Raw genomic sequence first — 18,637 nt, 5'->3', positions numbered from 1 at the left:
GGCTATATTTCCCATGTTGTACAATATATCCTTGTGGCTTATTTTTGACCTAATAGTTTGTAACTTTTATTCCCCTATCCCTATATTGCTCCCCCTCCCCTCTCCCCAGTGGTAACCACTCGTTTATTTTCTATATCAGTGAATCTGGTTTTTGTTGTTGTTATATTCACTAGTTTGTTGAACTTTTTTCAGATTCCACATATGAGTGTTTTCATACAGTATTTGTCTTCCTCTTTCTGACTGGTTTCACCTTAGCGTGATGCCCTCCAAATCAACCCATGTTGCCACAAATGGCAACATTTCATCCTTTTTAGGGCTGAGTAGTATTCCATTGTATATACATACAGGGTGCTCTGTTTTTAGTGATGATAACTGGAGGTCTTTTTTTTTTCTTTTACATTTATTTTAAAAAAAAAGCAGATGGTTATTCTATGGAGATATTGCATTAAAATTTTAAAACTACCACGGAAATACCAAGCAGCCTGTGTGGTGAGAAGGACTAGAATTTTAGAGTCAATGTTAGTTCCAAAGCCTTGGGTTAGTTAATGATCTTTTCTAAGTCTTCTTATCATTAACATTTAGAAAATGGTATAGTTAAAAGTAGTACTCACCCTGCAGGGTTCTTGTGAGAATTTAATAAGGTAATACATGAATTTAGCACGGCACCCTGTACATATACATGTAAGCCAGCGCAGCACAGCAACTATCAGCCATTTAATGGTTTCTCCTCTTGCCCCTCCTCCTCTTTATATTTAACTACTTTCCTTCCCATTTGAGGGGAAAAATAGAAAAAAAAATCCTTTGGCAGAATCAGATGAGATGTAACTTGGTATTGTAATAATGTGAGGCACTGGGAAGTAGTTAGGTTGGGACCAGCGCTGGTAAATATTACAAGTAAACTGTCTGTTGGACTTGTTACAAAACCTGACGCTTAGTCTCCAAATTGTCCATTTTGGTTTCACGGATGATCTATAATCAAGACTCATCTAGATTTCTAGTTCAGAAGGGACCTGTTTTCAGACCTCACTTTATAGAGACTTTGTGTCATCCTCTTAAATGACTGGAGCCCAGATGTTGTGACCCCTCACATTATCTGTGAGCCATGCATTCACTTTAGAGCAATAATAGCACCCAAACATCAGGAATGCTGTTTTCTTATCCACAGGGATCCAAGAACTTTTTGAGGATGTTTGTACATTTCTCTCAATTCCCCCAGAGAGGTTCATCCCTGAAAGGAATCACATTTCAGTGGTCAGAGTCAGTATAGGGAAAATTCTACTTGGAGGGATGTTAGGAGAGGGTGTTTCTATAAGATTTCATTCAATGCTAGGGTTCTGTAACCTTTTTTAAAAAATTGGAGTATAGTTACTTTACAAGGGGGCTTCCCTGGTTGCTCAAATGGTAAACAATCTGCCTGCAATGCAGGAGACCTGGGTTCAATCCCTGAGTCAGGAAGATCCTCTGGAGAAGGGAATGGCAACCCACTCCAGTATTTTTGCCTGGAGAATCCCATGGTTGGAGGAGCCTGGCAGTCTACAGTCCCTGGGTCACAAGAAGTTGGACATGACTGAGTGACCAACACTTTTATTGCTTTATAATGTTGCATTAGTTCCTGGTGTACAGTGTCGTGAATCAGCTATGTGTTTACATTTATCCCCTCTTTTTTGAGTTTCCTTCCCACTTAGGTCACCACAGAGCATTGAGTAGAGTTCCCTATGCTATAGAGCAGGTTCTCATTAGTTAGTAGTGTGTATACACCTGGAAGAGAAGGCAATGGCACCCCACTCCAGTAATCTTGCCTGGAAAACCCCATGGGCAGAGGAGTCTGGTGGGCTGCAGTCCATGGGGTCGCGAAGGGTCGGACATGACTGAGCGACTTCACTTTCACTTTTCACTTTCATGCATTGGAGAAGGAAATGGCAACCCACTCCAGTGTTCTTGCCTGGAGAATCCCAGGGATGGGGGAGCCTGGTGGGCTGCTGTCTATGGGGTCGCACAGACTCGGACACAACTGAAATGACTTAGCAGCAACAGCAGCAGCAGCATACACCTGGAGGAGGGCATGGCAACCCACTGTAGTCTTCTTGCCTGGAGAATCCCAGGAACAGAGAAGCCTGATGGGGCCACGGGGTCGCAAAGAGTCGGACACAACTGAGACAGAGCTCGCACACACGCACAGTGTGTATATGTCAATTGCAACCTCCTAATTCATCCACTCCTCTCCTTCCCCTTTGGCATCCATATGTCTGTTCTCTGCATCTGTGTCTCTATTTCTGCTTTGCAGATTAGATCATCTATACCATTTTTCTAGATTCCACATGCATTTTTAATATACGATATCTGTTTTTTCTCTTTGACTTACTGTGCTCTGTATGACAGACTCTGATACATTATTGTAATAATGGATGACATTATTACAATGCTAAGTCTCTCAGTCTACCACGTATCTTTAGTAGGGTTTTGTAACCTCTTGAGTCCGGAGAAGAAATGTGGCAAGCACACCGGAAACTCTATGCACAGCTATGAAATTAGTCAAAATTGGTTAATTTCTTTTCATGTCCATATTGGGGTTAGTACCACTGCTCTCATACCTCAAAAGCATTTAGTGATGTGTGTCTGTTCAGTTGCTCAGTCATGTCCAACTCTTTGCAACCCCACCAGTCTCCTCTGTCCATGGGGTTTTCCAGGCAAGAATACTGGAATGAGTTTTCATTTCCTCCTCCAGATTAGTGATGGTTAGCTATTGAATGAGTCAAATTTCTCAGGTAGCATCCTCATGTTGGTTCTGTCTCCCCCATCCAACATTTTGAAAACTAGAACCTCAATTCAGAATAAACTTTTAAACTGGCAGAAAGAAGAGAAGCTGTCACAGAGAGGTGAAGAATTGATCAGCAACTCACTTTCTTCTCCAGTTTAGCTGATTCACGGGTCCTTTCTGTCCGCTGTCTGCACCCCAAGATTCCTGACTCTACATTGCAAAAATGAGAAACCCAAACCCCAGAAGAAAAAGCACTACATCCCAACCATTTAATGTTTTTTTAATATTATATTTAAATAGTATTTTAATGATGTTAGAAACAGGAAAAAAAGTTGTTGAAAAATGGAAACTAATTAGTATGGAGAATCCAATTTGCAAAGTAAACTTAATATTTCTAATAGCAAGGTGTTGTATTTTGTGGGATTTGGGGGCAATGGGGGCACTGGGCCTTTGTCGCTGCACACATGCTTCCTTTAGTTGCAGAGAGCAGGAGCTACTCTTCATACTCTTCATTGTGGTGTGCAGGCTTCTCATTTTGGTGGCTTCTTTTGCTGTGGAGCACAGACTCTAGGCACTTGGCCTTCAGCAGTTGCAGCTCCTGGACTCTAGAACATGGGCTCAACAGTTATGACTCATGGGCTTAGCTGCTCCGAAACATGTGGGATCCTCCTGGCCCAAGGATACTACCTGTGTCCCCTGCACTGGCAGGTGGCTTCTTATCAACTGTACCACCAAGGAAGTCTTGTATTTTGTTTTGTTTTGCCCTCTGAGGATCCTTCTAATAGGACTGTAAGATTAGAACCAAATCCCAAGAAAAAAAACAAAGGAAAGAGTTGGCAGACCCTTACAAGATGGGAGCACATTTCTCATCAAAAACTGTGGGATCTTCAAGAGAGGACCCCCTGCTTTTGCATGTCACACAATGCCATCTTTCGGCAGTGGGACAATGGTATTTGGATTCTGGGAACTTGAACTTGATCTCCATACCAGAAGCTAGTTGACCCACGTGCCTGTCAAACCATGATGCCTCGGAGCTGCCGTGAACTTGATTGTTCATTGTCAGTTACTGATTATAGCTACCTCCAGAATGCATTCAGGCTCGAGAAGTACAGAATCAGTTCTTTAATCAAGAAGATGGAATTGCCAGGCTCCCCCAGATGAGAGGAACCTGCAGATGAGTTTTGGAGTCCTAGCTCATGGATAGGATGCCTTTACAAACCCACAGGTGGCCGTTATACATCCCCTCTCTGTCACAGTGTGGCAAAGGCAATAACATCATTTGATGACAGGTTTATTCTCTCCGAATTTCAAGATTGAAATAGAAAGATGACACCTGAGTGGAATTCCGAGGTCAGCCAAGCACTGTCCAGTCCTCATAAGATGCGCAAATGCAAGCGAACCTCCAAAGAAGTCTGTTAGGGGATTTATTTCGTGGGACTTGGTATTTCTTACTTTTGAGTTTTACCTGATAATTAAAATCCACTAGTAATATAATAACACTGGGGCAGAACTGGAGCGAGGTGGATGGCATTGCAGTTTGCACGTGGCCCTGACCTTGCAAGCTGAGTATTCATCTGAAGTAGGGGAATTCAAATTTTCTATTCTTTTGCATTGTCATGCCTCACGTTGATAAGCGCAGGGAAATGTAAATAAAAAAGACCTATTTCAGAACCTTCCGTACAACCTTTTTGTTTTATGACAAAAGACAGTTAATTAACATACTAGCAGTAAGCAGCCTTCCCAAACTCATGCTAATTATGTATTCTGTTGACCGTGACTCTAGTCATAAGGTAATTGGCTCCCAGCAACATGACATTTCAAATCATCTCTTGAAATTACATCAAAAAGCCAGCCTGTTTTGTTTTGATAGGGGAACAATCAATTTGATAAGTGGTAACACAGCTCATTGTTTCACATTAATTAGACTAATTGCTGCATGTTAGCCTCTGAAATAGACAGAACTTGGAGAAGACAAAGGCTGCGGCCTTTAGCATGCAGTGCATGTGACGGTTCCACTTGCTTGCACAGACTGTAGGCAGAAAGCAGAGCTGTTAGGAGGCTGCCTTGCGGGAGGCTGGGTGTTAACAGTGGTTTGATGTGTTATGCTTAATACACTGGCTTTCAATTATAGCATCCAGGTTCCAAGTCCCACAGAGGAATGAAGAACTGTTTCTCAGCTAACCGGGTTTGGGTTAGATGGAGTGTAAGAGCCTTCTCTCCTACAGGACTCAGACATTCTTCTGTCCCGTCCTTGCCAGGGAGGTCCAACCAGCCTCCCTTTGTAGTAGTCTGGGCATCTGTGCCTTTAAAAATCAGACTGAAACAAAACAAAGCCAAAGCAAAACCAAAGACCTAAAGAAAAAGAAGATTTTAATTTTTCCCAATTACAAAACAATATTTTAACCTGCAGAGAGAGATTCAGCCAACTGTTACTGTAGAAACCTAACACTCGAGCCTGCAAATGCCTTTCAGTTTGACAAACTGTACCTTGGTTTTTCGCGGAGATCACTCATTTGGCCAAATCGGACCATGTGATCTTTAAGACAACAGCACATGTCAATCTCAATTGGCAACAGAGAGAATTTGACTTGTGACCTGCCTGGACCTCTGATGCTCACATAGGTTGATGAGATCATGTTACTGGGCGTCTGATGCAATGGAACAGGACTCCTTTCCAAGGGAAAAGGCATCCAGCACTTGAACAACCCAGATGTACTGCCTCTGTCACGCTGACACTATCAGCTTATCCACACACAACTTCTAAAAATTGCTAGCTAACTAAACAAATGTGCACCGTGACTGCCTGTTGTTTGTGTACCTATGCGTGTCTCTACGGTTTTTATAGGTGAAGTGGGAAATTCGTATAAATATTTCATCCGGCAGTTGCATATCATCAGATTCAAAGCGGTGAGATGGTAAATCATCTTGTTGGCTTTGGGCTGCATTTGACCTAAGAGACAAAGTCTCAAACAACAGCAGACTCTGCTAACAGCTCCCACGGCTCCTTGCAAAGAGTAGTTTTCACGGGTTCGCGGTGTGGAAAAGACTTGCCTGTTTCTCACTAATTTCTTCAGCTTTACCAAGAGTGGTGTTGTCTTTGACCAGGAAGGACAGCCTATAAACATAACAAGTTGTTTGTTTTTTTTTTCTTAAGATACACGGCTGCATCACACATCCCCAAATTGTAAGTATAACATTCCTCCGTTTGTAAATGCTTACGGGCTTTCATTGAAATGCCAAAGGGAATTATGACAGTGACTTTCGAACCTGGCTTGGAAAATGAATTTGAAACATTTAAACGCCAATGATTTGCTTCTTTGTCTGAAGACTTCTGAGACAGGGAAGGTGGGGGGTCACGGGGTGGAAGGAAGCTGCAGATATTGGTACCCAAGGAGAGCGTTTCAGTTCTTTTTCTCATGCCCTAAAAGGAATGATCCTTTGGCAGAAACTTCAAAGCACAAATTTGTGCAGCAGGTTTAATTTGGTCATTTAAAAAAAAAAAAAAAATAGTGTGTGGGGTAGCAGAGGCAAGCAATTAAATGACTGCTCCTACAAGTTAATACATCTTCAACAGCCTTTTAAAAAGGTACAAGGATTTGCGATTTAAGTGCCCTAATGTGCTGTTTTCCCTGTAAAATCCCAGGGTTTATTCTGACGGTAAATGATGGAGCAAAAAAAAAAAAAAAAACCACCACCAAGATTGAAGCCCCTTAACATTCAGTTTAAGTGCTGGTTCCGCTCTCCTGAGCACACGTTGGAAGCAGCTTTGTTAGGATTCCAGCCGGCACCCCGGCTGTCACCACTGGTCCTTGTACAGTCAAGCCCCACTCCACGCAGAGCAAATCTTTGCTCAGTTAAGCGAGCGTCAGTCACCGGTGAGCTTGGCTGCCGGCCCAGGGCTGTTAGACCCGTCCCTGCTACACCTGAGTAAGATATTGACAGGACATTGCTACCCAAACAACAGAGTTGAGGCACGGGATAAAAAAATAAATTAATTAAATTGTCATGGGGCTGACAGAATAATTTTGAAAATGCCACTTACACATCCACTGTACAAGCTGAACAGAGAAACTACTGCTTTGCTTGCAGCGATGTAGTGTCTCCTTTGGTGGGTTGCTTTTTTTCTTTCTTTCTTTCTCAGGATGTGGATTTGGAATTGGGGGGTGGGTAGGGCAGGGGGTGTGAGAAGGGGGAAAAGGTACCAGCTGATGATTTACCTTGTTGAACCTTTTGGCCAGTGAGATTTGCATAAGGCCTGCTAGCTACTGAACAAAAGCTCCTCCAAACCAAGACACTGTGGAATATAAGTGACAAGGCTTGGGAAAGTAGGGAGAAAATTCTGACAGTGGGTAATTCTGCTGAGGAGAAAAATAAGGATCAGAGAAAATCAGGGACAGAGGAGGAAAAAAGAAAAAAAAGATGTAAAGTAAGAATAGTTTTTAAATAGGAATGCCTGGCAGAGCTATTAATCACACAGAACTGAGCTACAGGGGTTGTGGAGGCCTCCCAAGACCAAAGGACAGAGGCTCCACAGAAAGCCCTGAATACACCATCCACAGCCCCCCACTTGCCCCAATGTGCAAGAGATGACCTGTTCAATTAAGCTAAAAAGTTGATATAAAAATCTAAGGAGTTTTAGCAAATATTTAGTCTTTGGTTTTCACTGTTGAATTGATGGTCTGTTGTGGTCGTGGCGTTCTTACTGTCATCCTAAGTTGAAAAAGTGAATTTCATTGATGGCAATAGATGATTCAGGTCCTTCCAAAGCTTTGGAGGGAGGCTTAGGAGGGAGGGGGAGGGGTGAGCCCGCTGATGAACCTGAACCCTCTAGCAAGGCTTTGTTTCATGAAACTCTTAATTGGAGGTTTGCTGGGAGAAATCAGAAATTACTGTAGGGTCTGAAGATTTAATAACTTCTTTTAAAATAGATTTCGGGTGGGGCGAATTGAGAAAGTAGCATTGACATATATACACTGCCTGCCTGCCTGCCTGCTCAGTCACTTCAGTCATGTCCGAATCTTTGAGACCCTATGAACCATAGCCTGCCAGGCTCCTCTGTCCATGGGATTCTCCAGGCAAGAATCCTGGGGTGGGTAGCCATGCCCTCTGTTAGGTATATACAAACAACATGTGTGAAGTAGATAGCTGGTGGGAAACTGCTATATGACCCCGGGAGCCCAACCTGATACTCTGTGACAACCTAGAAAGGTGGGATTGTGCTGAGCAGGGGGAGGGCTCAAGAGGAAGGGGATATATGTATACACACATATATATATATATAGTTACATAGTTATGACAGATTCAGGTTGTACCACAGAAACCAACACAATATTGTAGCAATTATCCTTCGTTTAAATAAATAAATAAAATAGATTCAGTATTCCTGTAATGTGTATGTGCTATCTGAATGCATAATTTCTCCTGGAAATTAAGGAATTTGTGCTCAGAGCTGTGTCTGTGTTTTTTTAAAAAAAAGGACAGTTCTGAGAGTGCTGGCATTTTGCTGCCCCCACATTCCCATCTCACATTCATGCTAGAGGTAGATGTTTTGAGACTCCATGGACTGATGTAACTGGAATAGTGAAAGGCGGTCCTTTCTATTTCTATCTTTCACTCACAGCTATAAACACAGACCCTCTGGCTGACTTCAGAGAGTCTGGACTTTCATGGCTCAGCCAAAGATGAACTCAGAGCAAAGAAATAAAACACTTGGTTACAAGTCAGTATGGAGTGCTCACTATAGTGCAGCATGGCTCAAGGCACTGAGGGAATATCTTTAAGATATATATAAGATCACTTTTCTCTTTTGCTCTTTTGTCTCTTAGTATCTAAGAGGGGTATCTGTGCCTCATAGAATTGCTGAGAAAATGAAGTGACTCTAAGGCTCCCAGCCTGGTGTGATAGCCACCGTTTTTGGAACTGTGAGTCATTTATCCATGCTAATAACGAATCATGGTGAATGTCTGACATTTCCTTCTAATATCATCAGGGCCGGATTCAGGGATGTACAGCCTGTGTAGTCACATAGGGTCCAATGCTCAGAAGGGCCCTATATTTGGCTTAATAGTCTCCTATTACCATCTTGAAATAAGTCATAATTTTGAACAAAGAACCAGCCCCGCATTTTTATTTTGCATTGGGCTCCCCAAATTAGGCTGCTGGTTCTAATATAGTTACTTAATTTTGCTCATAATTTCTGTTTCTTTTCCAACTACAATTTTGTCTTTTTTGTGTGCTATTTTTATTTTTTTAATTGGTTTTTATTTGGGTATAGTTGCTATACAGTGTTTGGTTAGTTGCTACAGTAGAGCAGAGTAAATCAGTTCTATGTATACATATATCCCCTCTCTTTTGGATTTCCTTCTCATTTAGGTCACCACAGAGCACCAAGTAGGGTTCCCTGAGCTAAGTTGCTTCAGTCATGTCCGACTCTGTGCGACCCCATAGACGGTAGCCCACCAGGCTCCCCCGTCCCTGGGATTCTTCAGGCAAGAACACTGGAGTGGGTTGCCATTTCCTTCTCCAGTGCTTGAAAGTGAAAAGTGAAAGTGAAGTCGCTCAGTCATGTCCGACTTGAGGCAACCCCATGGACTGCTGCCTTCCAGGCTCCTCTGTCCATGGGATTTTCCAGGCAAGAGTATTGGAGTGGGTTGCCATTGCCTTCTCTGTAGCTACACACTAGGTTCTCGTTAATTATCTGTTTTATCCATAGTATCAATAGCATATACATGTCAGTCCCAAGCTCCCAACTCATCCTACCCACCCCCTTTCCCCCTTGGTGTTGGTATGTTCGTTCATGTTAATGCATATATGTGGAATCTAGAAAAATAATATAGATAATCTTATTTGCATAACAGAAATAGAGATCAAACTGCAACTCTGATTGGATATTTTAAACTAGCTTTTGGCATTATCAGCAGCAAGTAACAATTCAATTAATTCTCCCCACCCCCCCCTTTCTTTTTCACTTTCTTGCTGCTGCTGCGTTCCTTCCATTAATGCCCAGAGTGTCCCAACCACACTGCAGTTCTCAACCTTCCTTGCCTGGGCGCCCCATTCCTGAGAGAAGATGTGCATTAGTTTTCCTCTGTGTCTCCGTGCCCTTCCTGTTCTTCCTGAATACACCTTCTTTAACCGCCATTCAGCTCAATTTTCCATGTCTCCAAGCAGAAAACACCCTGCCTCGAGGGTGTCCTCGTATCCTCACGGCACCTTGTTATATATCCACCTACTCTAACCACTTCTCCAGCCGCTGCTCTGGACACTAAACTATTTTGGGGTGCACTGGGGAGGGGGCAGCTTTCTCTTTTTCAAGCCTGCTGCCTCCCTCCTCCTGATACATAGTCGACTCTCAAGTTGTTGACTGAATAAATAAACAACTAAACCAATGACCAGGGCTGCCAAGAGCACAAGTGACTGATTTTCCTCTCACCTTTGAAACATTTTTTTCTCCGCTTTCTTCCTGCAAAGTAGTTTTGAGCAACAGAATGCTGAAAATGCATGGACTGGGAACCAAGATGGAAAAACAAACAGGGAGAAATGAGTTCCAAGAATTGGTGATGACCAAGAATGGATAAGAAATTAAATGGATAGCATTGTATACCACACAATCAGTAAAATGAAATGCTTTTTGGAATATGTATTCTATTCAAAAATATGTGGGGTTTTTTTCAGTTTTTAATTTAGTTTTATATTGGAGTGTAGTTGATTTTAGTGGGGAGAGATAAGAGGGCCTTCTTAAGTGAACAGTGCAAATAGAGCAAAACAATAGGATGGGAAAGATTAGAGATCTCTTCAAGAAAATTAGAGATATCAAGGAAACATTTCATGCAAAGATGGGCACAATAAAGGAAAGAAACAGCAAGGACCTAACAGAAGCAGAAGAGATGAAAAGGAGGTGGCAAGAATACACAGAAGAGCTATCCAAAAGTCTAATGACCTACATAACCACAATGGTGTGGTCACTCACCTAGAGCCAGATATCTTGGAGTGTGAAGTCAAGTGGGTCTTAGGAAGCATTGCTACAAAACAAAGCTGGTGGAGATGATGGCATTCCAGCTGAGCTATTTCAAATCCTAAAAGATGATGCTGTTGAAGTGCTGCACTCAGTATGTCAGCAAATATGGAAAACTCAGCAGTGGCCACAGGACTAGAAAGGGTCAGTTTTCATTCCAATCCCCAAAAAGGGCAATGCCAAAGAATGTTCAAACTACCATACAATTATGCTCATTTCACATGCCAGCAAGATTATGCTCAAAATCCTTCAAGCTAGACTTCAATACTATGTTATCAAGAATTTCCAAATGTACAAGTTGGATTTAGAAAAGGGCAGAGGAACCAGAGATCAAATTGCTAGCATCATAGAGAAAGCATGGGAATTCCAGAAAAATATCTATTTTGACTTTGTTGACTACACTAAAACCTTTGACTATGTGGATCACAACAAACTGTGGAAAATTCTTAAAGAGATTGAGTACCAGACCACCTTACCTGTCTCCTGAGAAATCTGTGTGCAGGTCAAGAAACAAGTTAGAACCGGACATGGAACAATAGACTGTGTCAGAATTGGGAAAGGAGTATATTGAGGCTTTATATTGTCACTCTGCGTACTTAATTTCTATGTAGGGTGCATAATGTGAAATGCCAGACAGGATGAATCCCAAGCTGGGATCAAGATTGCTAGGAGAAATATCAACAGCTTCCGATATGCAGATGATACTATTCTAGTGACAGAAAGCAAAGAGGAACTAAAGAGCCTCTGGGTAAAGGTGAAAGAGGAGAGTGAAAAAACTGGCTTAAAACTAAATATTCAAAAAACAAAGATCATGACATCTGGTTCCATCACCTCATGGCAAATAGATAGATAAAATGTGGAAACAGTGACAAATATTCTTTTCTTGGGCTCCAAAATTGCTGCAGACAGTGACTATAGCCACAAAATTAAAAGAAGTTTACTCCTTGGAAGAAAAGCTATGACAAACCTAGACAGCATATTAAAAAGCAGAGACATCACTTTGCTGACAAAAGCCCATATAGTCAAAGCAACGGTTTTTCAAGTAGTCATGTAGGAATGTTGGAGTTGGACTAGCCTTCTAGTCCATAGAAGGCTGAATGCTGAAGAGTTGATGCTTTCAAATTGTGGTGCTCGAGAAGACTCTTGAGAGTCCCTTGGACAGCAAGGAGATGAAATCAGTCAGTCCTAAAGGAAATCAACCCTGAATAGTCATTGGAAGGACTGGTGCTGAAGCTCCAATACTTAAGCTACCTGATTCGAAGAGACAACTCTGGAAAAGACCCTGATGATGGGAAAGATTGAGGGCAGGAGGAGAAAGGGGCAACAGAGAATGAGATGGCTGGATGGCATCACTAACTCAATGCACGTGGGTCTGAGCAAACTCCAGAAGATAGTGGAGGACAGGGAAGCTTGTCATGCTTCAGTCCATGGGGTTGCAAAGAGTCAGACACGACTTAGTGACTGAATAACAAGAGTTGATTTACAGTGTTGTGTTAGTTGCAGATGTCCAGATGTAAAGTAATCCAGTTATGCATACACATAGTCTTGTTCCAAGGTCTTAAGCATGTTTCAATACACAATAGTTCATAAAATTGGGGGTTTATAAGCCTTTAACACGTGAGCCTACAAGACAATGGGGAACCCATAGAGGGATGGGTTTGATGTTGGGCAGAGATGTGAGTCCATAAATTATGTTGAAATTTGAAGGCTGCAGCAAATTTGTGAGAGCATGTAGTTTTCAGAGGAAAATGTCTGACTTTCATCAGATCCTCAAAGGAGCGTCTGGCCCAAAAGTAATTAAAGACCCCTGCTTTGGTGTTTTAATTTGAGAAAATGATGTTTCTTATTAAAATAGAATACTGTATATAATGACTTATCATTCATTATTAAAGGGATACTTTCCTGAGTTTTAACCGCTCCCCCTACACACACCCCAGTTTATCAATTATAAGTTTGAAAAGATGTTTCTTAAATGTCCCCGCGTTGTTTGAAATATTTCTTGTTTGCCTTTCAAAATTATCTACATTGTTTCCCTGCTTTTCCTACCAGCCTGTGTTCTTCGTGCTATTTGCGAATTCCTCAGTGTTAGAAATGAGCCAGGAAAGGGCAGTTGAGAAAAACGTGTGAGCCGATGGCTAGGGTCGAGCTCGGCTTTTGTTGTTTTTAGAATCTGTGTCATTGATGTACTTGGCGCATTGCTGACAAGATGTTACTGATTTCCTGACCACTGGGCAGATAGCTGTGTTGAGAGGTGTTAAATTTTCAGCAAAATCATCTGTTATATTACCTTAAATTTACTTGTGATGTTAGCTAACATCACAACTGAATTTTTAGTTTATTTTTCTCACCTTTAGAAGCTTCTATTTCCTGTCTTTGTTTTAGTGTAATGTTATTTGAAAGGTAGTGAGATTTCTCCTCCCTGTGTGTAATAGATTAAGATAGTTTTATTTACAAATAAATGTGGGTTTAGGAGGATATCACATGGTTCTCAAGAATATCACAAGTTTCTCAGGCTATGTCAGTGATAATTCTAAATTAATGACAAATGGGGTATTTGCAGTTATCATTACAGATAAATTTACCCAGTTTAGTAGAAGAATCTGGAATGCTTATATATTCTTTTTTCTAGTTTGTATGAAGGATGTAAGCTTTGACAAGGGTTCATAGAATACATTTATCCTTTTGGTTGAGATTTTCCAAAGTTTTTGAAGTAAAAACTTCACTGTGATAATATATCTCAATGCGCTTGACTCTTTTTGATCATTATATGGCTTTTATTCCCTCTCCTCTGAATTCTTTCCACTGTCTAAAGAGTCTGAATTGAGAAACCATTCATAATTTCTATAATCTTATGTTGTATTTGGATTATACGACATATAATTGTATAATCTTTCCCCCTGAGATAAACTGTAAGCTCCTTGAAGACAGGGACTTGTGTTCTTTGTACTGACAATAAATCCTAGCAAGATGTCAGACCCATTTAGTGCTTTCCATTCCTCACTGATTCACTGATTATAATGACCCCCTCTACCCTGAGGGATCAGATCTAACATTTAAGTTGGGCTTCCACAGGTGTTGGTGTCATGTCTGAGTGTTTAAAGTTTGCTGGGGTAGATTTACTCCTGAAATACTTTCTAGACCTGGCAGAAATAACAAGATAGTGTGATGGTATAATGGGTAGAAATGCATAACCAATTCTACAGAATGTGAAATGTTTAGGAATGAAAAATCAGTTACATATTTACCTTTTGCCCGTCGTCAATTCTCTGAAAAGGCTCTGATGGTATTGCAGTGGTATAGGGTAACCAAGTGAAGGTAACATTTACTGAGTCAGCTCTTGGGAACAGCACACATGAGAGCTGACGGTCCTCTTAAACTAGCGAAGAATAATTAACGCTTTAGGGTTAGAGAAGATCTTGGAAATTACATAGCCAAGCCTCTTCATTTTGTTGGTGAGGGGGTTGATTCCCATTTAGATGTCTATTCAAGATCATATAAGCAGTATTATTATTAGCAGTTAGTATAAGGCAGGCACTCGCTTAAATGCTTTGTGTTTATTAACTCATGACCTCACGAAACTCCATGAGGCAGGTATATGTGTATCCCTCTTTGTCCTTCCCACACTGTCCCAGTCTTAGGCCAAGCTCCCATCACCTCCTCTTAAGACTCAGTAAAGGCCTCCTATCTGGCGGTCCTGCATCCGTTCCTTCTGCCCAGGAAGAGTCTGCCTTTGGCCGACTTAATAATCATTTGCAAACGTCTCTCTATCCAAGGTACAGTCCTGCCCTTAGTGACCACGTGTTGCTTATGGATTCTCAGGAGACAGCCCTTCCTGGCTCCCCAGACGCCCCCTTCCCCCATCTCCCTTGCTCGTGGTTCTGCAGAACTTCCCCCCACACTCCCTCCCCTGTCAGCTTTTGCTCATGCTGTCCCTCCAACCAGAATGTTCTCTCTTTTCTCTCTCTCTCTTTTCTCTTTCTCTCTTTTTTAATTTGTTTTCATTGGAGTATAGCTCCTTTACAATGTTGTGTTAGTCTCTGCTGTACAGCAGAGTGAATCAGTTATATGTCTACATAGATCCCTTCCTTTTTAGTTTCCTTCCCATTCAGGTCACCACAGAGGATTGAGTTGAGTTCCCTGTGCTATATCGTAGGGTTTCATTAGTCATCTATTATAAACAAGAGGTGTATATATGTCAGTTCCAATCTCCCAATTCATTGCCTCTCCTCTTCCCCCATAAGTTTATTCTCTAGATCTATGTGTCTGTTTCTGCTTTGTGAATAGTCATCTGTTCCATTTTTCTAGATTCCACATATAAACGGTTTTACTCTTCCTATTTTATTCTTCCTGACTTACTTCATTCTATATGACAGTCTCTAGGTCCATCCACATCTCTGAAAATGCCACAGCCTTGTTCTTTTTTGACTGCATAATATTCCATTGTATGTATGTACCATATCCTCTTTATCCATTCCCCTGCTGATGGGCGTCTAGGTTGCTTCCATGTGCCTGCTATTGTAAACAGTGCTACAGTGAACACTGGGGTATGTGTATCTTTTTGAATTATGGCTTTCTCCAGATATATGCTGGGTCATGTGGTAATTCTATTTTTAGTTTTGTTAAGGAACCTCCATACTGTTCTCCATAGTGGCTGCATCAATTTATCTGTACATTTCCACCAACAGTGTAGGAGGGTTCCCTTTTCTCCACATTGTCTCCAGGATTTATTGTTTGTAGATTTTTTGATGATGACCTATCTGACTGGTATTAGATGATACCTTGTTGTAGATTTGATTTATGTTTCTCTTAATTCATGGCTTTGAGTGCTCAAAAAATGAAAAAAAAAAAAAAAGGGTGGAAGACCTAAATAGACTTTTCTGTTCTCTTATATCTCCCTTTCATGGACATATTTCTCCCCACCAGATCTTAACTCAGAAGTCATGGCCTCCAAGAAGCTTTCTCTGACTCCTTAGCTAAATTAGAGGCCACTGTTAATAAGCTTGAGCCCTCATATCCCTGTGACTTAGCCCTGTTCCTAAAGTTAATGCAAGGCCTAATGTATAGCAGATACCACAAATTTGTTGAAGAAGGGAAAGAAAGAAGGAAGCTCTAAGATACCAGGAATAATTTAGTCTGTTTTATTTCCATCAAAAGAGTCAGGGTTTGGAGTAGCCGTAACTTAACTGAATCCCCCTGTACTGGTTACTTATTGAGAAAATGCCTGGAATGGAGATCAAGGGCAAAAGACTAGTCAAAAATGATGCTGAGAAGAATTCAAAATAATCTCTATGGATACTTTGCTCTGAAGCAGGAGGAACATAGCCGCCCACTTCTTAAGTAAGGGTCGTGCACAGTGACTGCCTTCCCAGAAGTACGCTATGGAAAGAGGGATGGGGAAGAGAAACTTCACACTGGGGCAGGGGCAACTTGACATAGAAGGCCTCTTCCAGGTGATCAAGGTCAGCCCCAGCCGTGATAAATCATGTCAATAGTATGTACCGTTGAGATGGCACTTTACCTTTGTGGTCTTCTGGCCCCAAACCCATCACCCCAATCTAGATATGCAACAAATCTCAAGCAAATCTCAGTGGAGATTCTACTGAGTCCTTAACCAGAACTCCTCAATACTGTCGAGATCACTGAAAACAAAGTCTGAGGAATGTTAGAGAAACCTGAAGCCTCATCATAACTAAATATGACGTGACATTGTAGACGGGTCCTGGGCCAGAAGAACAATAGATACAAATTAAGAACGTTTGAGTAAATAAGAAGTTTAGTTAAGAATAATGCATCAACAGTGGTTCATTAGACGTGACAAATGTACCCTTACTAATGTAACATGTGGAAAGTTAGAGACTGGATTCCAGATGTACGGAAGGGAGCGCTCTGATGCTGTCTTCACAACTTCCCTGCAGATTTATTTCTTTACTTACTTGGCTGCAACAGGTCTTAGTCACGGCACATGTGATGTTCCATCTTTACTGTGGCGTGTGGGGTCTCATTCCCTGCCCAGGGATTGAATCCAGGTCCCTGTATTGAGAGCCTGGGATCTTAACCACTGGACCACCAGGAAGTCTCTGCAAATTTAAAACTATCCTAAAGTTACAACTTCATTTTTTAAAAAAAGAAACCCTCAGCTGCTTCAGTTTTGAGGTTGAATGACTGGAGCAGAGTTAGTAGTGTCAAAAGACAGCCAAGAAGTCACTCAATTCAGTCGCTCGGTTGTGTCCGACTTTTTGTGACCCCCATGGACTCCAGCACTCCAGGCCTCCCTATCCATCACCAGCTCCCAGAGCTTGCTCAAACTCATGTCCATCGAGTTGGTGATGCCATCCAACCATCCCATCCTCTGATGTCCCCTTCTCCTCATGCCTCCAATCTTTCCCAGGATCAGGGTCTTTTCCAGTGAGTCAGTTCTTTGCATCAGGTGGCCAAAGTACTGGCTTGGAGCATTAGGAAGCATGGAAGGGGTTGGTGGTGACCTCAGGGTTGAGGGGATGCTAGGGCCTGAGGAAGAGGGGGTGCCACAGAAAGTCAGGCAGGGAAAGGAAGGAATGGAACTGGATTAGAGTTAGGATAGACTGTAGATGCCAGGGAAAGATTGTTTCACGATTTGGAAAAATGTATATTTGTCCATAACATCTCAATGGACGTGAATTCAAGCAAATTCCTGGAGACAGTGGAGGACGGAGGAGCCTGCAGTGCTGCAGTCCATGGGGTCATAAAGAGTCAGACACCACTTAGCAACTAAAAGACAACACAGTCCATAACAGGAGAAGAAACTCAACAAGCTCAAATGCTTGTTCTATTTGTATTTAAAAGTGAGGCCCTAAAAAAGTGATGGTGAGTTGATGGCTTCGTGAATAGAGATCGTGAATGGGCTGCCTTTATTCTAGGGTGATTTGTAGGTCAGTTTTGTTGTTGTTCTTGAGAGAATCCCAAAGTGCTCGTCTTTGTTGGTCTTTTCTCTAGATCCTTCTGTTCTCTCCAAGTCCTCCAGTGTCTTGCCTTGGGGATATACAATTGCCTGAGAAAATTCTGGGAGCCTGGTTGAGGGGGCGGGGGGTGATGAGGGGAATGCAGGCTTTCCTGCAATACCCTCATTTTCAGCAAGGGGTGCTAGGTATACCCAATGCCCTTGACTCCTAAACTTTGAGTGCAGAGTCCTGCTTCTTGTTGGTATCCCATTTTTGTCTGTGTTTGCAGTTCACTTCCTGTGTCTCTCTTGAACATTTATTCCTCTGACCTCTGCTTTTCAACTTCCTGTACCATGGTTCAGGCTCAAGTACGTCTATTTTTTATCAATGATGGAGGATGTGTTTCTGTTTGTATTGTTGTATTGCAGATAATTTCTAAGATGAAGGGGACAGAAAAGTCTTCACCTTCTTAAAATCAAAATTCCAGGATCCTACATTTCAAATCACCTTTGTTTTCTTATATATGTGATTGTGTTTTTTAAAAAGATGTTTAAAGTTGATGTATTACACAGTCTGATTATTTGTCTGTTTATTTTGGTGGAAAAAGAGTTGTAATTAAGGAACAGAGCTGTCATTTTATTTTTCCAAGTCTGTTGGTTTTAAAGTTTAGTCCTCGGAGCGTATTACTTTATGCCTTTGGGGCAGTCCTCTCATTTTTGAGAGTAAGCAGTCTTTTGTCAAGTGATGCAGGAATCCAAGCTTGTTATCTGGAATGGAAATTAACTGAACCTGAGGCCCTTTTTTGTATGACCCTAGCCGGTTCTTTCCTCTTTTAATATTTTAGTGAATTTTTTAAAATGACAAAGAAATGATTCTGGCTCTTGGTTTCTCGAGCTGTATTTGTTTGTCAGCTAGTTGAGAATGAAGGAAAGGAAGACAGCTTTTCCT

General features: G+C 41.7%; 1 protein-coding gene across 7 annotated transcripts in view; it reads left to right on the top strand.

The window, feature by feature from the left end:
- The window catches only part of ESRRG (estrogen related receptor gamma), a 695,925-nt gene that overhangs the window by 355,096 nt on the left and 322,192 nt on the right, over positions 1-18,637 (top strand). For 2 of the 7 annotated variants that reach the window (XM_060396025.1, XM_060396026.1), the window contains exon 2: positions 5,913-5,942. The exons of the other annotated variants lie outside the window; for them this stretch is intronic. The gene's annotated coding sequence lies outside the window, so the exon portion shown is untranslated. The remainder of the gene's footprint in view (positions 1-5,912; positions 5,943-18,637) is intronic. 7 annotated transcript variants of the gene reach the window in all.

The sequence above is a fragment of the Ovis aries genome, chromosome 12 (assembly GCF_016772045.2).
Source record: "Ovis aries strain OAR_USU_Benz2616 breed Rambouillet chromosome 12, ARS-UI_Ramb_v3.0, whole genome shotgun sequence".
NCBI lineage: Eukaryota > Metazoa > Chordata > Mammalia > Artiodactyla > Bovidae > Ovis > Ovis aries.
This window is presented reverse-complemented; position numbering and strand designations above follow the sequence as displayed.